General features: G+C 45.0%; 1 protein-coding gene across 1 annotated transcript in view; it reads left to right on the top strand.

The window, feature by feature from the left end:
- Positions 1–11,001: 11,001 nt before the first annotated feature.
- LOC144604643 (protein phosphatase 1 regulatory inhibitor subunit 16B-like) overlaps positions 11,002–20,704 on the top strand; it is a 135,485-nt gene continuing 125,782 nt past the window's right edge. Inside the window, exon 1 of the mRNA XM_078419278.1 lies at positions 11,002–11,355. The gene's annotated coding sequence lies outside the window, so the exon portion shown is untranslated. The remainder of the gene's footprint in view (positions 11,356–20,704) is intronic.

The following is a 20,704-nucleotide window of genomic DNA, read 5'->3' as shown; positions in this document are numbered from 1 at the left end:
CTGTTCTCGCACTGTATCCCTAAACGATACTCAAGACTAAATGTGCCTCGCGGCAATTTGTTCATGAGCCAACTGATCTATAATAGCTGGAAGCCTCATTGCTTCTAATTTATCACAAACTAGAAAAAATGGACGGTTTTGATGTTCTTCTGTTGTCTGTGCCTCCAGCTACAGTTATTAAAACATTTTGTCTGCTTCATGTAACAAATTTCCATTTTTCTAGTGCCTTTAACATGGCTTAAACACGTCAAGGGATTTCACAGGAATGTTAGCAAACAAAATTTGAAACTAAGCAACATAGTAAGGCAGGCGCCAGAGGTAGGTTGTGATAATCTTCTTAAAGTTGTAAGGACAAGTGCGGAGAGGTTTCGGGAGGGAATACTAGATCTTTGGTGCTTGGGAATTAACACAGCACAATGTCACAAATAATCAAGAATGTACAATTAGAGGGCCAGACATTCTCAATGGTTTTATAGATACAAAATATTACAGAGGTAGGCATTCATAACACTATGGGAAGGTAAGGATTCATAACACTATGGGATACATGGATGCACATGGATCGGAAAGATTTAAAGGGGTGTCACAGTGGCGCAGCGGTAGAGTTGCTGCCTTACAGCGCCAGAGACCCGGATCGATCCTGACCACGGGTGCTGTCTGTACAGAGTTTGTACATTCTCCCAGTGACCGCGTCGGTTTTCTCCGTGTGCTCCAGTTTCCTCCCACACTCCAAAGATGTGCAGGTTTGTCGGTTAATTGGCTTTGATAAAATTATAAAATTTTCCTCGTGTGTGTGTGTAGGAAAGAAGTAGTGTATGGGTGATTGCTGGTCAGTGGGCCGAAGGACCTGTTTCCACATTCTATCTTAACCCAAACTAAACTAAATTAAACCTGTATCCACCTATCACTATCTGCTCAGTTCTGCCCACACCTCTGTTCCAGTTTTATCTCCCCCTACTACAATCAGACAGAAGAAGGGTCCCGACTTGAAATCTCACCTATCCATCTACTTCAGCGATGCTGCCTGACCCGCTGCGTTACTCCAGCACTTATTGTTTCTTGCTTAAGATCATTAACATGGGTACAAGCGGCTTTAATAATAATCACCATCGGAAGGTTGTTAGGTTTGATCTACCTTGAGGTGAAATTAGTTTCTGAAGCACAGTCGCTGTGACCGCGCAGAAATTTTAGTGCCCATCCATTTCACTCACATGTGAAACAAATATAATTCTTGGCGGTTACCATTTTTTCATCCCTCAAGGATATAACTTCTGGGCTTGATGGAGCAGAATTGTATCCACGTTCATGAATTTTTCACCAATTTTGGAGTGGATTATGAACTACTCCAGCAAAGGCATGCTTCTAATTCAAAAAACAACATTGTGCAATTGAATTTATTTTCCTTTGAAAGTGCTGATTGATCGAGGCCAGGAGTCAACTACGCGTACAGGAATCAAATAGACCTATGCTTTAAGAAAATATGTTTGATTTAAGATTAATGGTTCCGAAGGGATACAGTAGTGTGGTTAAGTTACTGGATTAGTAATCAAGAAGCCTGCTGTAAATATCTGGAGACAAGTGTGTGAATCCCAATATATGATCTGGTAGCAGCTTAGTTTACTTTTATTTAGAGATACAGCGTAGAAACAGGCCCTGCGGCGCATTGAGTCCACGCCGATCAGCCTGTACACCTTACTACATCAAGTACACTAGCGACAAATGACTGAAACCTACAAACCTGCATGTCTTTGGAGTGTGGGAGGAAACCAGAGCATTCAGAAAAAAACCCACGTGGTCGCAGGGAGAACGTACAAACTCCACACAGACAGCACCCATAGTCAGGATCCAACCTGGGTCTCTGGCGCTGTGGGGCAGCAACTCTACCGCTGCACCACTGTGCTGCCCTTAAATATGGCTCAGCATTTTCCCAGAAACCTTTTATTGATACTTGCTTTAAAAAAAAAACAAAGCAAATATCAATAATGGTGACCATGAAAGTATAGCATTATTGTCATTAATATTTTTCAAGGAAGAAAATCTGCTGTCCTGACCTGATCTGGCTTATATTCGACTCAGATTTGCTGCACTGTGATTGTTTATTATCTACCAAAATAGCCCAACTGATCATCGTTTTGGAGGCAATTAAAATGGAACATAAAATGGTGGTGTCAGCAATCCCTATGATCCATAATCTGAATTAGATATTGGAGCAGAATTAGACAATTTGGCCCATCAGGTCTGCTCTGCCATTTGACCATGGATGATCTATTTTTCCCTCTCAACCGCATTCTCCTGCCTTCTCCCTGTAATTTTTGGTGCCCTTACTAACCAAGAACCTCTCAATCTAAAAAGAAAACCCATTTATGTCCTCCACCACCATCTGCGGCAATGAATTCCACAGATTCACCACCCTCTGGCTAAAGAAATTCCTCCTCAACTCCATTCTAAAAGAATGTCCTTTTGTTCTGGGGCTGTGCCCTCTGGTCCTTGACTCTCCCACTAGTGGAAACATCCTCTCCACATCCACTCTATCTTGGCCTTATTAATGTAGATTCTACATATTAAGTTGTCTGCTCATGAACCTAAACCATGAATGGTTTATGAATTTAAAGTGTATGAGGACCGTACGATGTCAGTTTTCAGTCCAGTACCAATAAGTTATAGCTGGAGTGTTGGTGTTTGACAATTTACTCCATGGTAACAAAACATCCATCTGCTCAGCATGGAAAATATCAGAACTAATATGTATGATGTTTGTGGTGAGTTACCTCATTCGATGTGAACAGGATGGAAAACCAAATAACCAGAGAACTGTATACACTTTATTTTCTCGCCCAGGTCCATGGCTCTTGCTATGAGAAAGATTTACGTTTAACTAGCACCTTTCAGCACCTCAGGAAGTCTCAGAAGTGCTTTCCACAGCTGATGAAGTACTGTGTGATGGTAGAAACAAGGAACTGCAGACGCTGGTTTACACAAAAGGTCACAAAGTGCATGAGTAACTCAGCGGATCAGGCAGCATCTCTGGAGAACATGACTAGGTGACGTTTTGGGACTGAAGTCTGGCCTCGACCCAAAATCTTACCTATCTGTGTTTTCCAGAGATGCTGCCTGATCTACTAAGTTACTACAGCACTTTGTGTCTTTTGTTTTTGTAAACCTGCATCTACAATTCCTTGTTTATACAGACCATAGAGTCATAGAGCGTGTAATGGTATTCGTTATGGTCGCCCTCTTAATATGTTATTCAGCTGTGTTGTGTTGGACATATATCATTCTCTCAGCAAGAAGTTCAGGCAGATAAAACTCCATGAGAAATATAGTCAGAAGAGGCAAGAGCTGTCTGAATGATTAGTCCTGTCCCTCCGAGCCCATCAGAACTTTTCCTTTGAGGAAGTATTCATCATCTCGTCAAAGTACAATAAATGACAAGGAACTCATTTTATGAGAAATCGCATGTGCTGGCTTGTACTCTGAATCTTTTGCCCCTGAGATGACAACCTATTATGCCGTGAAGATTCGACTTATTCCTGGGTTTTATTCCAGGCAGTTGTATCTGCACTCAACCCCACTGGGTCACAGATGCCTTTTTCCAAGATCTATCCACATACACTCAATATTCCTATGTACTCACTTTAGAAAGAGATGAGGGGGGATTTCTTTAGCCAGAGGGTGGTGAATCTGTGGAATTCATTGCTACAGAAGGCTGTGAAGCCGTCAATTGATATTTTTAAGGTGGAGATAGATAGATAGATTCCTGATTTGTATGTGTGCCGGGGTTATGGGGAGAAGGCAGGAGAATGGGGTTGAGAGGGAAAGATAGATCAGCCCTGGTTGAACGGCGGAGTACACTTTTTTAAATAAAAAAATTAAAAAAATTATTTATTTTTATTTTTACAGAACTTTTTAGAAAACAAACCCTCCCACCCTTCCCCCCACCCCCCCTTATACTAACCTCAAATAAGAAAAAAGAAGAAAAGAAAAAAAAGATTAAAGATTGCCTGGGTGTTGGGGGTCCTGCACACGCCCCATGGAATTCCAAACAGAATAAACTGTATATATATGTACATCTCTCCCAAAAGAACCATTGAGAATATGAACAATTCTTCTATATATATATAGGCCCCTCTTTTGTAGATAAGGACGCCAGATATTTTAAAAAGTATCATATTTGTTCCGGCGGAGTAGACTTCATGGGCCGAATGGCCTAATTCTGCTCCTAGAACTTATGATCTCCCCGCAATACCATGTAGAATCATCTTTAACCTGTTTGCTCATACAGCCCTTGTAAATTGATTTAAGTGTACAATAAAGTCTGATAATCCACTGTCCATCCACTTAGAAAGCTCAATGTTTGCACTTATGCCTCACACGATGCTTCATTGTGCTCTCAAACTCACCGGGGACACAGGTACTGTGCTCCCTCTCTACACACTAGGGCCCTAGTTTCTGCACTCCAATTTAATGCAGCAGGGCTCCATAGAGTCACAGAGTGATACAGTGTGGAAGCTCCTTCAGTCCACCTACCCACACCAACCGACATGCCCGTCTACGCTAGTCCCACCTGCCTGCGATTGGTCCATATCCATCTAAACCTGTCCTATCCATGTACCTATCTAAATGCTTCTTAAATGTTGCAGTACCTGCGTCAACTACCTCTTCTGGCAGCCCGTTTCATACACCCACCACCCTTTGTTTAAAAATGTTACTCCTTAGGTTCCTATTAAATCTTTCCCCCCTCGCTTTAAACCTACGTCCTCCGGTTCTCGATTCTCCTACTCTGGGCAAAAAGACTTTGTGCATTTACCCAATCTATTCCTCTCATGATTTTGTCCACTCCAGTTTACGGTACGAGGAACTCAGCGGGTCAGGCGGCATTTTTGAAGAACATGGATACGTGACGTATCGGGTCGGGGCCCTTCTTCAGTCTGAAAAAGAGTCGTGAGCCATAGCATCACCAAACAATGCTCTTCAGAGATGATGCCTGACCCGCCAAGTTACTACAGCACATTGTGTCTTTTTGTGTAAACCAGCGTCTACAGTTCCTTGTATCTACGTCTGCAGTTACAGCACCTTTTTTAACCTTATCTGGTTCACTGGAAAGTTGATTATATGGTATAACATTTTTGAAAAGAATGAATTAAAAGTATGCAGCATTATTAATAGAAATGACATCCAAAAATCTGTCATTCTAGCGCTATTAAAATCTTGTCAACCCTGTATTATTGGAATATTAATGCTGCTGTGGAAGGGTCTGGGCTGAGGATGGAAATGGGATGCCTAGTTCTAAAGAATGGAAATATAGAATGGATACAAAAGCACACAGGAATTGTCAAGTCAAGTTGAGTTTAAGGTTGGGTGCAGACGTACGGTGATGTACAGGTACGGTGGCGCAGCGGTAGAGTTGCTGCCTTACAGCGAATGCAGCGCCTGAGACTCAGGTTCGATCCTGACTACGGGCGTCGTCTGTACGGAGTTTGTACGTTCTCCCCGTGACCTGCGTGGGTTTTCTCCGTGACCCTCGGTTTCCTCCGTGATCCTCGGTTTCCTCCCACACTCCAAAGACGTACAGGTATGTGGGTTAATTGGCTGGGTAAAATGTAAAAATTGTCCCTAGTGTGTGTAGAAAGTGTTAATGTGCTGGGCAGTGCGGACTGCTGGGCGGTGCGGACTTGGTGGGCCGAAGGGCCTGTTTCCGCGCTGTATTTCTAAATCTAAAAAAAATCTAAAAATAAATTAAAATCTTGCTTCTGCAACATTGCTGGCACATATATCCTCAGTCAACGCACAAACACAGAATTTAAGACCATAACACATAGGAGCGGAATTAGGCTATTCGGCCCATCGACCCTACTCCGCCATTCGATCATGGTTGAGCTAATTTTGCCTCTGCTGCCTTGCCCCCCCCTTATCCTTTGATGCCCTTACTAATCAAGAACCTATCAATCTCTGCTTTACCTATCAACCTCTACTTTATGCATAATTTATGTATAACTTGCGTATAATTTACACAAATTTTGCAAGTCAGTGAAAAAAAAAAGACTACACAAATAACTAAAATATTACTGCGAAGCACAATATGAAAGCAAGTTCAGGGTGTCAGGCAGCATCTCTGGAATACTTGGATAGGTGATGTTTCAGGTAGGGCCCCTTCTTCTGACTGACCTGCTGACTTACTCCAGCACTTTGTGTCTTTTTGAGGGTTTTGCAGGTTGCTTTTACTGCACCGACTGTACACTTTCATTGAGTTTTTCCTCTTCTCCTTAAGCTATTTCTTCTGCTGCTCTATTTTCCTTTGAAGTTATTCCAATTAATAGACAAAGCTTCTCTATTTTAATTTGTTGTTTATTTGGGAAAAAAACATTGACATATAATAACTTGGTGACCATGGGTATGGGCTTTGTTCTACCCTCTGTTATCTGCTTGCATTCCTTGCCCCCTTAATCTAATAGTCATAGAGTCATACTAGCGTGGAAACAGGCCCTTCAGCTCAACTTTCCCACACCCACCAACATGTCCCATCTACATAAGTCCTACCTGCCTGCGATTGGCCCATATCCTGTCTTAGCCATAAATCTTAGGACATAAACCTGTCCTATCCATGTGGCATTCACTGCCTCAGAAGGCAGTGGGGGCCAGGTCTCTGAATGCATTCAAGAGAGAACTAGATAGAGGTCTTAAGGATAGCGGAGTCAGGGGGTATGGGGAGAAGGCAGGAACGGGGTAGTGATTGAGAATGATCAGCCATGATCACATTGAATGGTGGTGCTGGCTCGAAGGGCTGAATGGCCTACTCCTGCACCTATTGTCTATTGTCTATTGTACCTGTCTTAATTGTTTCTTAAACGTTGCAATAGTACCTGCCTCAACTACCTCCTCCAGCAGCTCATTCCATACATCCACCACCCTTCGTATGAAAAAGTTACCCCTCAGATTCCTATTCAATCATTCCCCCTTCATCTTAAACCTATGATCTGTAGTCCTCGATTCCCCTACTCTGGACAAGCGACTCTTATGATTTTTTACACCTCTATGAGATCACCCCTCGAATACTCTAAATGTCTTATATAACTGCAACATGATAGCTTAGTTGACAAGACTACTTTGACAGAAGCCCAAACCTCACATAACACAGTGGCACAGCTGGTAGAACCACTGCTTCACAACGTCAGAGACCCGGGTTCGATCCTGACCACGGGTGCTGTCTGTGTGGAGATTGCACCCTCTCCCTGTGACCACTTGGGTTTCCTCTGGGTGCTCTGGTTTCCTCCCACATCCTGAACAAGTGGGGGTTTGTAGATCAATTGGCCCTCTGTAAATTGCCCTGAGTGTATGGGGAGTGGATGCAAAAGTTTCCTCATCATTTTGTTTAAGTCACGGCACTCTCTCCCAACACTTGAGGAGCATCCTGATCAAAGGAAGAGCAATAGTTCAAGATGGCAGCTTCTCAAAGCCTAGTAAGGCTGAACAATGAATGGAGACACAAAAAACTGCAGATCCTGGAATCTTGCATAGAACTAGACCTTATTGCCTTCCATCTCAGTGAGGAACGTGGGGAATCCGCTGTGGTAGATGTTTATGTTAACTTTTATGTAGTTGTGTGTCTTGTTGCTTTTTCTTTTAGTATGGCTGTATGGTAATTCGAATTTCACTGTACATTAATTAGTACATGTAATAATAAACTGACCTTGAAACCTTGAAACCTTGAACTGAATGGAAGTCAGTGGGTCAGGCTGCATCTCTGGAGGACATGGATAGGCAACGTTTCGGGTTGGGCTGCTTCTTCAGTCTTGGCGATGTTTTGGATGAGACTGATTTTTCAGACTCAAGAAGGGTCCCGACATGAAACATTGCCTATCCATGTCCTCCAGAGATGTTGCCTGACCCGCTGAGTTACTCCAGCACTTTGTGTTTTATGCTGAATAATAAATATTGGCCTTACCCGGAATACCCATTCGACTTCATTTGACTTGACATCCATTAGTTGTGGCAGTGTATGCAAGAATACTGCATCTAATAGTATGTAACATGGTTAAATAATGTTAACTTCTAATTGCTAGCATTATAATTAAATAATTTAGTCCCCTGTGTAGGAAGGAACTGCAGATGTTGGTTTAAATTGACGATAGACACAAAATACTGGAGTAACTCAGCGGGACAGGAAGCACCTCTGGAGAGAAGGAATGGGTGACGTTTCAGGTCAAGACCCTTCTTCAGACTGATATCCCCTGAATTAGTACCAGGCCAATTTCACTCTCTAGTTAGAACTGATGAACTGAATAGTCATGGATTCCATCCCTAGCAATAAATAAGGTGCTGGAGGAACTTTGAGGATCATGCAGCATTTATGGAGGCAGTGAGATGTTTCGGGCCTAGACTCCGCCTCAAGCCCCAATCATGCAGGAGGTCACTGCATCAGGTCTTGACGATTCACGGTCACAACCCTGTGGCAGGCACAGTAGCGCAGGGGTAGAGATCCGGGTTCGATCCTGACTGTAGGTGCTGTCTGTGTGGAATTTACTCGTGCTTCCCGTGTCCACGTGGGTTTTCGCTGGGTGCTCCGGTTTCCTCCCACATTCCACAGATGTGCAGGTTTTGTAGTTTAATTGGCTTCTGTAAATTGTCCCTAGTGGTGTAGGATTGGAACTAGTGTATGGGGTGATTGATGGCAGGCAAGGCCTCGGTGGGCCGAAGGGCCTGTTTCCACGCTGTATCAGCTAAACTAAACCCAAAACCTTGTCCCATTGAATTCTACCAGTATTTTGCTCCAAACTCCAGCATCTGCAGTCTTTAGATTTTAGATTTAGAGATCCAGCGCAGAAACAGGCCCTACGGCCCACCGAGTCTGCACCACCCAGCGATCCCCGCATGCTAACACTATCCTACACCCACAAGGGACAATTTTTGTTTTACATTTGCCCAGCCAATTAACCTACATATTTATACGTCTTTGGCGTCTTGTGTGTCTCCATGATTCTAATCCAGTTCAAGCATGGGGAGGGGGAGGGGGAGGGGGAGGAGGGGTGGGGGGGGGGGGACAATGTAAATATTTCATGAATGCCAAACCTAATCAAACAAAACTCTTGGAAATATCAGGGTATTTACCCATTTATTAATCTGGGTTTGCAAATCTCTAAGTCAACCTTCTCACTTCCCGAAACCCACAGCACAAAGTGTTCCAGCTTATTTGGTTGCCGCTGACTACACTGTTTCCATAGCCCTCATGTTATGTTCTGAAATATTTAGCCAGCACTTTCCCCAAATGTTTATGAATAATTGAGCCATTTGCCAAATCGTTCCAGGCGGACGGTAAATAGTGCAGGAAGGAACTGCAGATGCTGGTTTACACCGAAGATAGACACACAAATCTGGAGTAACTCAGCGGGTCAGGCGGAAAAAAGGAAGAGGTGACATTTCGGGTTGAGACCCTAAATAGTGTTGCCCCACAACTCGCTCCCGAGGCACTTGTCAGCTTTACCACACACACACACACACACACACACACACACCACACACACACACACACACACCACACACACACACACACAGGGAATGGAGCAGCAAACACTGGGCCAGATCTCTCCCCACCCTGACCAACGCACCACCCTCCTGCACTTCCTTCTGTCTTTCTGCAGACTGGATAGCACGCTACAAAAGCTTTTCACTGTACCTCGGTACACGTGACAGTAAATTAAACGTAACAACATTCCCGGTGATCAACTCACCTGCAAGAATGGGCTGATTTGGGGCAACCTCGACTGAAACACAACTCACTTCTCTCTCCCAACTCATCAGGTCATTGGGAATAGGAGTAGAATTAGGCCATTCGACCCATCACATCCACTCCGCCATTCAATCATGGCTGATCTATCTCTCCCTCCTCACCCCATTCTCCTGCCTTCTCCCCATAACCTCTGACACCTGTACTAATCAAGAATCTATCTGTCTCTGCCTTAAAAATATCCACTGAAATCTCCTTCGTTTCCCTCCACATATGCTGCCTGACCCTGGTGAGTTCCTCTGGCACTTTGTTGTAGAGTGGTACAGTGTGGAAACAGACTCTAGATATCTTGGGGTACACTTAGTAATTGAGTTGGTCACTTCTGCAGTTGCTGGTGCCTCCTCTTCTCCCATCTGTTGTAAACTCGACTCATGTACAGTCATGGTCACACAGGCCCTTTGGCCCAACTTACCCACACCGATCAACCTGCCCATCCACACTAGTCCCCCCCCTGCCAGCGTTTGACCCATACCCTTCTAAACCTATCCTTTTAGTTTAGTTTATTGTCACGTTGTACCGAGGTCCAGTGGAAAACTTTTGTTGGGTGCTAATTACATGATTACATTCGAGCCATCCACATGATAAAGGGAATGTGAATAATGTTTAGTGCCGGTAAAGTCCGATTAAAGATAGTCCAAGTGTCTCCAATGAGGTAGATGGTAGTTCAGGACTACTCTCCAGTTGTTGGCAAGATGGTTCAGTTGCCTGATAACAGCTAGAAAGAAACTGCCCCTGAATCTGGAGGTTGAAGGAGGGTCTTGACCCGAAACGTCACCCATCCCTTCTCTCCTGAGATGCTGCCTGACCTGCTGAGTTACTCCAGCATTTTGTGAATAAATACCTGAATCTGGAGCTGATCGTTTTCACACTTCTGTACCTTTTCTCAAAAGTTGCGATAGAACCTGCCTCAATGACCTCCTCCAGCAGCTCGTTCCATACACCCACCACCCTCTGTGTAAAAATAAATAAATGTACCCCTCAGGTTCCTATTAGATCTTCCCCCCCTTCACCTTAAACCTCTGCCTTCTTCTGCTTGTCGACCCTCCCTCCTACTCTGGGCAGTGCACACTTGTAAATCAAACCCCTCTCCAACTAACTGGCAGTCTGCCACATCTCATTTCCATCACGGCAGGCGAATAACTCATGCCACATTTCCACTGAGTAATAGCACAAGTGAATGGATCTTCCAATCCTGGGCTGGCTGCCGTGGACTCACTCCACCTACCGGCTTAGTCTCCCTGCTCTCCAGTGCCTCTGCTCTGCTCTGCCAGTGCTGGCTGATCTCGCCTTCCTCCTCCTGCTCCTGCTCCTGCTCCTGTCTGCGTGTCTGTTGCCCATCTCACCCCCACCACCCCACCCTCCCTCTGCCCCGGACTGGACCTCTGAGGCTGGAGGTCGCTCTTTCACCCACCAGTTCATTGACTGCTGCCAAAGTCCCCGAGAGCAGGGCGCCGGCGGCTGGGAAGTGTCAGCTCTGGTGCTCCACTGATACAACAGCCTGTTGCTCTCTCCCTCTCATGCCGGGGATATGAACAACTTAGCTCCGATCGCCTCGGCTGCTCGACTTCACCGAGGTAAACATCTTGTCATTGTGTGTCTCAATGAGGCTGTTGTCTCAATATCTTGTCATTCATTGTGTGTCTCCCAGCGCCTTGACGCTCCCGACAGCTTGATGGAACGTATACATTTATATACAGTATATATATATATATATATCAATATGCTCCGTAAAACTGTCGCGATCGACCTAAAGAATGCTGGTGTTAGTAACCGACACTCGTTATATCAGCCTGTTTAAATCCGAGTACCTATCTTGCAATGCGTTACTCGTGTGAGATTTGGATTTATACTTGTAACAAAAATGTCATTTTAAGGATCAATGCCATTTGAGTAGTTAATTCAATCTCTATCTCGCTGGTTTTAGACTACAGTGGGTTTTAAGGTGGGGGTGGGTTCCTCCACCCCACCCCACCCCACCCCACCCCACCCTCACCTTAAAATCCACTGTAGTCTAAAACCAGGGAGAGTTAATAGGAACATGAGGGGCACACCACAGAGGGTGGTGGGTGTATGGAACGAGCTGGCGGAGGAGAACGGTGAGGCAGGTATTATCACAATATTTTAAGAAACAGTTAGACAGGCACAGGCGAGGTTTGGAAGGATATGGGCAAAATGCAGGCAGGTGGGAGGAGTGTAGAAGGGGCATGTTGGTAAGGGGCGGGGGCTAGTTGGGCCGAAGGGCCTGTTTCCACACTGTATCACTCTATGACTAGATATCTTGAGGTACACTTAGTAATTGAGTTGGTCAGGCAGCATCTCATAGAGTCATAGTGATACAGTATTGAAACAGGCCCACCAGCCCAACTTGCCCATGCCAACCAAGATGCCCCATCTACACCAATCCAATCTGTTCACGTTTGACCCATTTCCCTCTAAACCTTTTCTATCCACGTACCTGTCCAAATGTCGTTTAAGAAAATGGAAAGGTGAAGGGTCTCGACCCGAAACGTCGCCTATCCATATCCTCCATAGATGCTGCCTGACCCACTGAGTTATTCCAGCTCTTTGTCTTTTGCTCAATATACCTGGATCAGCAGTTCCCATCTACCTACCTGGAGACCTTCAAACTATCTTTAACGGACTTTATCAGAATTCATCTTGCACTAAATGTTATTTCCTTTATCCTGTACCTGCACACTGTGGATGGCTCAATTGTAATCATGTACAGTCTTTCTGCTGACTGGATCGCATGCAACAAAAAGCTTTTCACTGTACCTCGGTACATATGACAATAATAAACTGAACAAATGTTCCTTATGTCTCCAGATATCTTGAGATGCCCACTTTTTACATGTCAAACTCGATGGATTATTCAACAGGAGATAACACAGTGATCTCCAATCCTTTCCGTATCTAATCTCCACTTTACAGGATATTTGTTAAGTTTAGTTTAGTTTAGAAATACAACATGGAAACAGGTCTGAGTAGGAAGGAACTGCAGATGGTGGTTTAAACCGAAGATAGACACAAAAAGCTGGAGTAACTCAGTGGGTCAGACAGCATTTCTGGAGAAAAGGAATAGGAGATGTTTCAGGTCAAGACCCTTCTTCAGACACATTTCGGGTCGAGACCCTTCTTTGGTCTGAAGGAACTGCAGATCCAGCACTTTGTGGGTTTATATCGAAGATAGACATAAAATACTGGAGTAACTCAGTGGGTCAGGCAGCATCTCTGGAGAAAAAAGGACGGGTGACGTTTCGGGTCTGCAGAAGGGTTCCGACCCGATACGCCACCCACCCTTTTTCTCCAGAGATGCTGCCTCACCCGCTGAGTTACTCCAGCACTTTGTGCCTACGATTTCCACTATTTAGATTATCCTGTTCTTCAACACACTTGCCCCGAAATACATCTCCTGTAGACTTTGTGGATTGAGGTTAATTGGTGGCTTTTTCTAAGAGCGGCACTGACACTCAGGTAGGTTGAGTGGGCAACATTTGACCCTGGGCTAACAAGCCCTGATTGTAATAACAAGGGATGGCAGATGCTGGTTATACCAACGAATGATACAAAGTGCTGGAGTAACTCAGCAGGTCAGGCAGCATCTCTGGAGAATGTCGATAGGTGACGTTTTGGGTCAAGACCCTGATTGTGCAAGATTGGACCTCACCTTTGTACGATTTTAAAGACTTTATATTTTAGCTTGGGTGACCTTGGAGTGCCAGTATGTAAGGTGTATATGCTGGTAGTAAGCTAACTGGAATGGAATCAAGCAAAACCATGTTTAGTTATCACTGATTTCGAGTCTCGAAATTTGTTTTTGTTGGGCTCGTTTTAAAAGGTAAACATAAGACTAGGTAGATGTCCCACCTTCATGCTTCAAGATATTCAACAGAGCCGTCACCTGCAAATTCCCTTCCAAATCACACACCATCCCGCATCGTCTTTCCTGAGAGACACGACGAACTGCAGGAGCTGGAATCTTGAGCAAAACACAAAGTGCTGAAAAAACTCAACGGGTTAGGCAGTATCTGTGGAGGGAATCTGTGGAGACCCACACCACCCTGGCCACACACTCATTTCACCCCTGCCATCGGGAAGAAGATATGGGAACCTGAACACTGTAACGTCCAGGTTCAGGAACAGCTTCTTCCCCACAGCCATCAGGCTATTAAACACTACAACCTCCAATAAGCTCTGAACTACATAGACGGGGACATTGGTTTTGTCTTTTTGCACTATTATTGTTTGTTTTTATGTTTGTATGTGTACATATACATATATATATATATATATATATATATATATATACACTGTATTTTGAACTTTACGTTTATATATATGTAAAGATAAAGTTATAAGCTCAGTATGTATACATATGTGAAGAATATGTAACATATATAACAATGTATATAACAATATTTAACAGTATATAAAACAACATATAAAACAATATATATAACAATATATATAACAATATATAAAAATATATAACAATATAATAAACTGAAAAAAAGTTCCAAGTTCAGTTGTATATATATATATATATATATATATATATATTCTTCCTTGAATTCTTGAATAGAAATTCTTCCTTGCAGCAACACGACAGAATGTGTATATATATAATAATATAATAAATGGAAAAAAGCTCAATGTTATATATTTTATATCTATTTATATATATATATTAGATATAAAATATATAACATTGAGCTTTTTTCCATTTATTATATTATTATATATATACACATTCTGTCATGTTGCTGCAAGGAAGAATGTCATTGTTCTGTCTGGGACATAAGACGATAAAACACTCTTGACTCTTGACTCTTGAATGGATAATCGGGACGGGACCCTTCGTCAGACTGAATTGCCACTCCTTTCATGCTTTGGGCCAAGATCCAAGAACTCCTACAACAGCAGCAGCATCAGCAGGATGTAAATTCTTGCAGCAGAAGGACGGAAGCAATGCAATTGTGCAACCTACCACTATCCCCAGTAGGGCAAAGCATCAAACGAGAGCCTTTCCCTGAGATGGTGGGAGAGTACAGGACCAGAGGACACAGCCTCAGAATAAAAGGTTGTGCCTTTAGATTGGAGATGTGGAGCAATTTCTTTTAGTCAAAGGGTGATGAATCTGTGGAAATCATTGCCACGGATGGCTGTGGAGGCCGTCATTGGGTATTTTTAAAGTGGCGATTAATAGATTCTTGGTTAGTAAGGGCATCAAAGTTCTCTGGAGAACATGGATAGGTGACATTTCAGATCGGGGCACTTCATCAGACTGATTGTGGTGAGGGGAGGGGGAGAGAAAGAGAGGAGAGGAAAAATGGAGGGGCAGAATGAAGCCTGGTGAGTGATAGGTGGATACAGGTGAGGGGGGGGGAGGTTTTTTTGATAGGCAGATGGTTGGACAAAGGCCAGAGATGAAAAGATAAAAGGCATGAGTTAAGGATAGAAGAGGAGCAAATTGTGAAGCCAGAGGATGGAATACAAGTGGAAGGAGAAGGGAGAAATTATTGTGCACATCCAGGTGAAAAATAGGGAAGAGAGGGACAAGGGAGAGAAGGTGGTGGTGGTGGTTGGGGGGGGGGGGGGGGTGGGATTGCAGGTTATTTATCTAAGATTGGAGAATTCAATGTTCTCAGAGTTAGACGCAAAATGCTGGAGTAACTCAGCGGGTCAGACAGCATCTCAGGAGAGAAGGAATGGATGACCCTTCTTCAGACTTAGTTCTCAGAGCTATCTTGGGTAAGAGCAGATTTATAGAACAGGGCCACAGAGGCAAAGCAATGGTCCAGTATAAACCTCGAGATCAGTGTAGCTCTGTGAAAGCTCTCTCTGCATGGAAAACAAAGAGCTGGGGGTGATTTGTTTGTTGCCTACCTCTGCAAGTTATCTAGGGGTGAGGCTGGTCCACTGATCCAAGTAGCTGGTCAGCATTTGGCCGATCTACTGGTTTCACAGGTCTTTGCTGAACAGTTAACTTCAGTTCCTTTTGGCATAGCCTTTCGTGGCCAGTCAGTATTGTGCATTTTAAATGATTCGAGGGTCTTTTTCACTCATGATAATTAGGGTGTTGACCATAAGATGTTTGAGTGGAATATTCATCCTGAGCAGAGGAATTGAATTCAGTATTTAATATGGAGCCGACTTCAAAAATGTAAATCATTGCCTTGGCTTGCCTTTGGGATATGTGCATGAAAACAACATTGCCTGAAAATGGAATTCAACTTAAGTGCTGATTGCATGCCTGATCTTATTTTGCATTCTAATGTAATGGCCTGAAGGAACGGATAAGACAAGATGTCGGTAGCTTCCATGCCTAGCCCCACCTGTTTAATTGATTGAAAGATACAGTGGTACGGTGATGCAGCGGTAGAGTTGCTGCCTCACAGCGCCAGGTTCGATCCTGACCACGGGTGCTGTCTGTACGGAGTTTGTATGTTCTCCCTGTGACCGCGTGGGTTTTCACCGGGTGCGGCGGTTTCCTCCCATATCCCAAAGGCGTGCAGGTTTGGAGGCTAATTGGCTTCAGTAAAATTACAATTTGTCCCTCGTGATCGCTGGTCGGCACGGACTCAGTGGGCCAAAGAGCCTGTTTCTGTGCTGTATATCCAAAGACTAAAGCATGGAAGCATGCTCTTCGGCCCACCGAGTCCATACCGACTGTTGATTACCTGTACACAGCAGTTCTATGTTAGAAACAAATAAACTGCAGATGCTAGTGTATACCAAAGATAGACACAAAGTGCTTGAGTAACTCAGCAGGTCAGGCAGCATCTCTGGAGAAAAAGGATGGGTGATGTTTCGGGTCGGGATCCTTCTTCAGTCTAAAGGAGTTCTTCACTCGAAATGTCACCTATCCTTTTCCCCAGAGACGCTGCCTGACCCGGTGAGTTACTCCAACACTTTGTATTATCACTAGTTCTATGATATCCCACTTTTGCACCCACTCCCTTCGCACTAGAGGTGATTTACAGAGGGCAATTAACACGTCTTTGGTATAGAAATAAGGAACTGCAGATGCTGGATTACATACACACAAGGACACAAAGTGCTGGAGTAACTCAGCGGGTCAGGCAGCATATCCGGAAAACATGGATCGGCGACATTTCGGGTGGGGACCTTTCTTCCGGTTGCACGTCTGTGGGATGTAGGAGGAAACCGGAGCACCTGGAGGAGACTTATGAGGTCACAGCTGGAACGTGCAAACTCTATACAGACAGCAACCGCAGTCAGGATTGAACCCGGGTCTCTGACAGTGTGAAGCAGCAACTCTACAATCTGCGCCACTGTGCCACCTTCGTGCTGTTCTTTGGAAAGGGGGAGGAGGAACAGGGAAGAGAAGGTTGAGTTGCAGCCTGCCCTCTCTCTCCATCACCCACTCCACCACCATTTGCTGGCAGCTGAACTACAATGGAGGTTCAGGAAACAGAAACTGGGTGAAGTGTTTTGTGTGAAGTGAAACTTGGAAGAATGGGGCAGGGTTGGAATATATTGCTGGAGATTCCTCCACTCACCGCCCCCATCAGCATGTTCACCAGTCTTCTTTCAGGATGCAGCTCTCTACAACTTTGGTCAGTCCACATAGAGAGCATTGCGTGTGATTGTGGTCGCTTCATTACAGGAAGGATGTAGAGGTTTTGGAGAGGACGTAGAAGAAGTTTACCAGACTGCTACCTGAATTAGAAGACATTAGCTGCTAGGGGAGGTTGGGCAAACTTGAATTGTTTTCTCTGGGATGCTGGAGGTTGAGAGGAAACCTGATGGACGTAGATAACGTTGTGAGAGGCAGAGATAAAGTCAGATCCTTTTTCCCAGGGTAGAAATGTTGGAGATGTCAAAGACTGGAGGGCTTAGCTTTAAGGTGAGAGGGGCAATGTTTAAAGACATGTGGGGCAAGTTGTTTAGACAGTGGGTGGTGGGTGCCTGGAACATGCTGCCAAGGGTGGTGGTGGAGGCAGTTACTAGTGCCACATAAGTGGCTTTTAGATAGCCACTAGACCAAGTGGACCCGTTGGGCCCAAACCTCTCCTGCATTGGTGCAGCACCCTCTCCTGCCCCTTCCCCTCTCCCCCTTCCCCCTCCCCTCTCCCCCCTTCCCTTCTCCCCCTTCCCCTACCCCCCCACTCCAACCCCCTCAACCCCCTTATCCTCCCTCCTCCCCCTCCCCTCTCCCCCCTCCCTCCCCCTCCTCCCTCCCCCTCCCCTCTCCCCTCTCCCCCTTCCCTTCTCCCCTTCCCCTACCCCCCACTCCATCCCCTCAACCCCCCCCTTATCCTCCCCCCTCCCTCCCCCCTCCCTCTCCCTCCCTCCCCCCTCCCTCCCTAGGAGATAGATTTAAACTTTAAAATGTGAATAACTTAAAAAAGATAACACCGATTTCAATGAAACTTCTTCCATTAGCACCAAAGGGACGACGGTGAGTAAGGTGGGCCTAAAATTGTTGCGCTATCGTGTACCGTTTTGGCTGTAGTTCAGGAACAAACAAACAAACAAACAAACGAGAGTTTTAGTATATAGATATGGATATGCAGGGAATGGAGGGATATGAATCACATGCAGGAAGAGGGGATTAGTTATCTTAGGCATCATGTTCGGTGTAGACATTGGGGGCTGAGAGGCCTGTTCCTGTGCTGTACTGTTCTAAAGTCCTTCCCCCATCTAGAAGGACCACACCAGGCAGCAATATGAAATAATTCTCTCCAATGCCTTCAAGTGGTTCAACACAATCCAGGAAAAAAAAGCAGCCCATTTTAAAGACAGCCCATCCATCATTTGAAGTATTTGCTTTGGTGCCACCAGTATGAGCTGTATGATGGACTGTCTCCAAAATACACAGCAGCAACTTGCCAAAGCCCTGAAAACACACAACAACTTCCAAACCTGCGCCCTTTACCACCCTTAGGTACAAGGGATCCAGACACATGGGAATACCTCCAACTGCAAGATCCTGACAGGGAAGTAGAGGCGGTGTTCCAGTTTCCTCGTATGAGTAGGCCCAGCTTTTTATGTGGGGTACGCAGGACAGGATGGCCCAATGTGTAGGAAGGAACTGCAGAGGCCGGTTTACATCGAAGATAGATGCAAAATGCTGGAGTAACTCGACGGGACAGGCAGCATCTCTGGAGAAAAGGAATAGGTGACGTTTCGGGTCGAGACCCTTCTTCTGACCCAATGGTCCAATGGTTATTCCTTGTGGGATGTGTCAGCGTCGAAACTCTTCAGGGATGCTCTAAACAGCGGAGGACATCGACACATCGCCCGGCCAGGCCGACCCCTGCAACTCCGGCCCAGTGCCGCCACCAAGACAACGGGCCTTTACGGCCAAGTTAAGACTCTAACATAGTCTGTTACAAATTCAGACGTGAAGGGTACAAGATGGCGCCTAAAACGTGGCGAATCTCGTGTGCTGACTCAGTGTGTTCTACTATCTTACACTCTTATACTTAGCATGATTGTGCCTAATGCTCAGTGGGATTGGCACTGAACTGTATGCAACAACAACAAAAAGAGTTTGACTGTAGGTGCAGAATTAGGCCATTCGGTCCATCAAGTCTACTCCACCATTCAATCGTGGCTGATCTACCTTTCCCTTTCACCCCATTCTCCAGCGTTCTCCCCCAAACCCCTGACACCCTTACTCATCAAGAATCTGTCAATCTGCGCCTTAAAAAAATCCATTGACTTGGCCTCCACAGCCGTCTGTGGCAATGATTTGCACAAATTCAACAACCTCTATCTCCTTTCTAAAGGCACATCCTTTTATTCTGAGGCTGTGCCCTCTGATCCTAGACTCTCCCACTAGTGGAAACATCCTCCCCACATCCACACTATCCAGGCCTTTCACTATTTGCCAAGTTTCAATGAGGTCCCCCCCCCTCATCCTTCCAAACTCCAGCGAGTACAGGCCCAGTGCCGTCAAACGCTCCTCATATGTTAACCCACTCATTCCTGGGATCGTTCTCGTAAACCTGCTCTGGACCCTCTCCAGTGCCAGTACATCCTTCCTCAGATACGGGGGCCAAAGGTACACGTGACAATAAAATACCCTTGAATTGAACCATTGAAGACACTTTGAATCACTAATTCTGTTCACCATGTAATTAATTGTCCATTGAAACTTCAAATAAACGCATGATGTTGTTGCAAGGTCTAGAAAGATATTTCCGAGACAGTTTCAGGAGGAACCAACGCTCTAATGTAATCTTAACTTTTTATCCAAATGAAAACTTATTTTCAGGATATACAGCAGAGTTACTCCTTGCTTTGAATGGAAAAGCCCTCGTCCTGTAGATGCACCTCAATAAGACTTTGGTCCGGCCGCATTTGGAGTATTGCGTGCATTTCTGGTTGCCCCATTACAGTAAAAATGTGGAGGCTTTGGAGAGGAGATTCCCCAGAATGATGCCTGGATTTGGGTGCATTCATCACAAGGAGACATTGGACAGATTTGGATTGTTTCCTCTGGAGCATCAGAGGTTGAGGGGGGACCTGATAGAAATGTATATAATTATGAGAGGCTTAGACAGGATAAACAGTCAGAACCTTTTACCCAGGATGGGAATGCCCAACACTGGAGGGCACAGCTATAAGGTGAGAGGGGGGGACGTTCAATGGGGGGGATGTGCGGGGCAAGTCTTTACACAGAGAGTGGTGGGGGCCTGGAACGCACTGCCATGGTGGAAGCAGATAGTGGCGTTTAAGAGGTTTTTAGATGGGCGCATGGATGTGCAGGGAACAGAGGGATATGGATCATGTGCAGGCAGAATGAGATTAGTTTAACTTAGTAGGAAAAAGAACTGCAGATACTGGTTGAAATCGAAGGTAGACACAAAATGCTGGAGTAACTCAGCGGGTCAGGCAGCATCTCAGGAGAGAAGGAATGGGTGACGTTTCGGGTCGAGACCCTTCTTCAGA

Source organism: Rhinoraja longicauda, chromosome 22 (genome assembly GCF_053455715.1).
Source record: "Rhinoraja longicauda isolate Sanriku21f chromosome 22, sRhiLon1.1, whole genome shotgun sequence".
Taxonomy (NCBI): Eukaryota; Metazoa; Chordata; class Chondrichthyes; order Rajiformes; family Arhynchobatidae; genus Rhinoraja; species Rhinoraja longicauda.
Note: the sequence above shows the minus strand (reverse complement) of the source record. Positions and strands in the feature narration are given on the sequence as shown.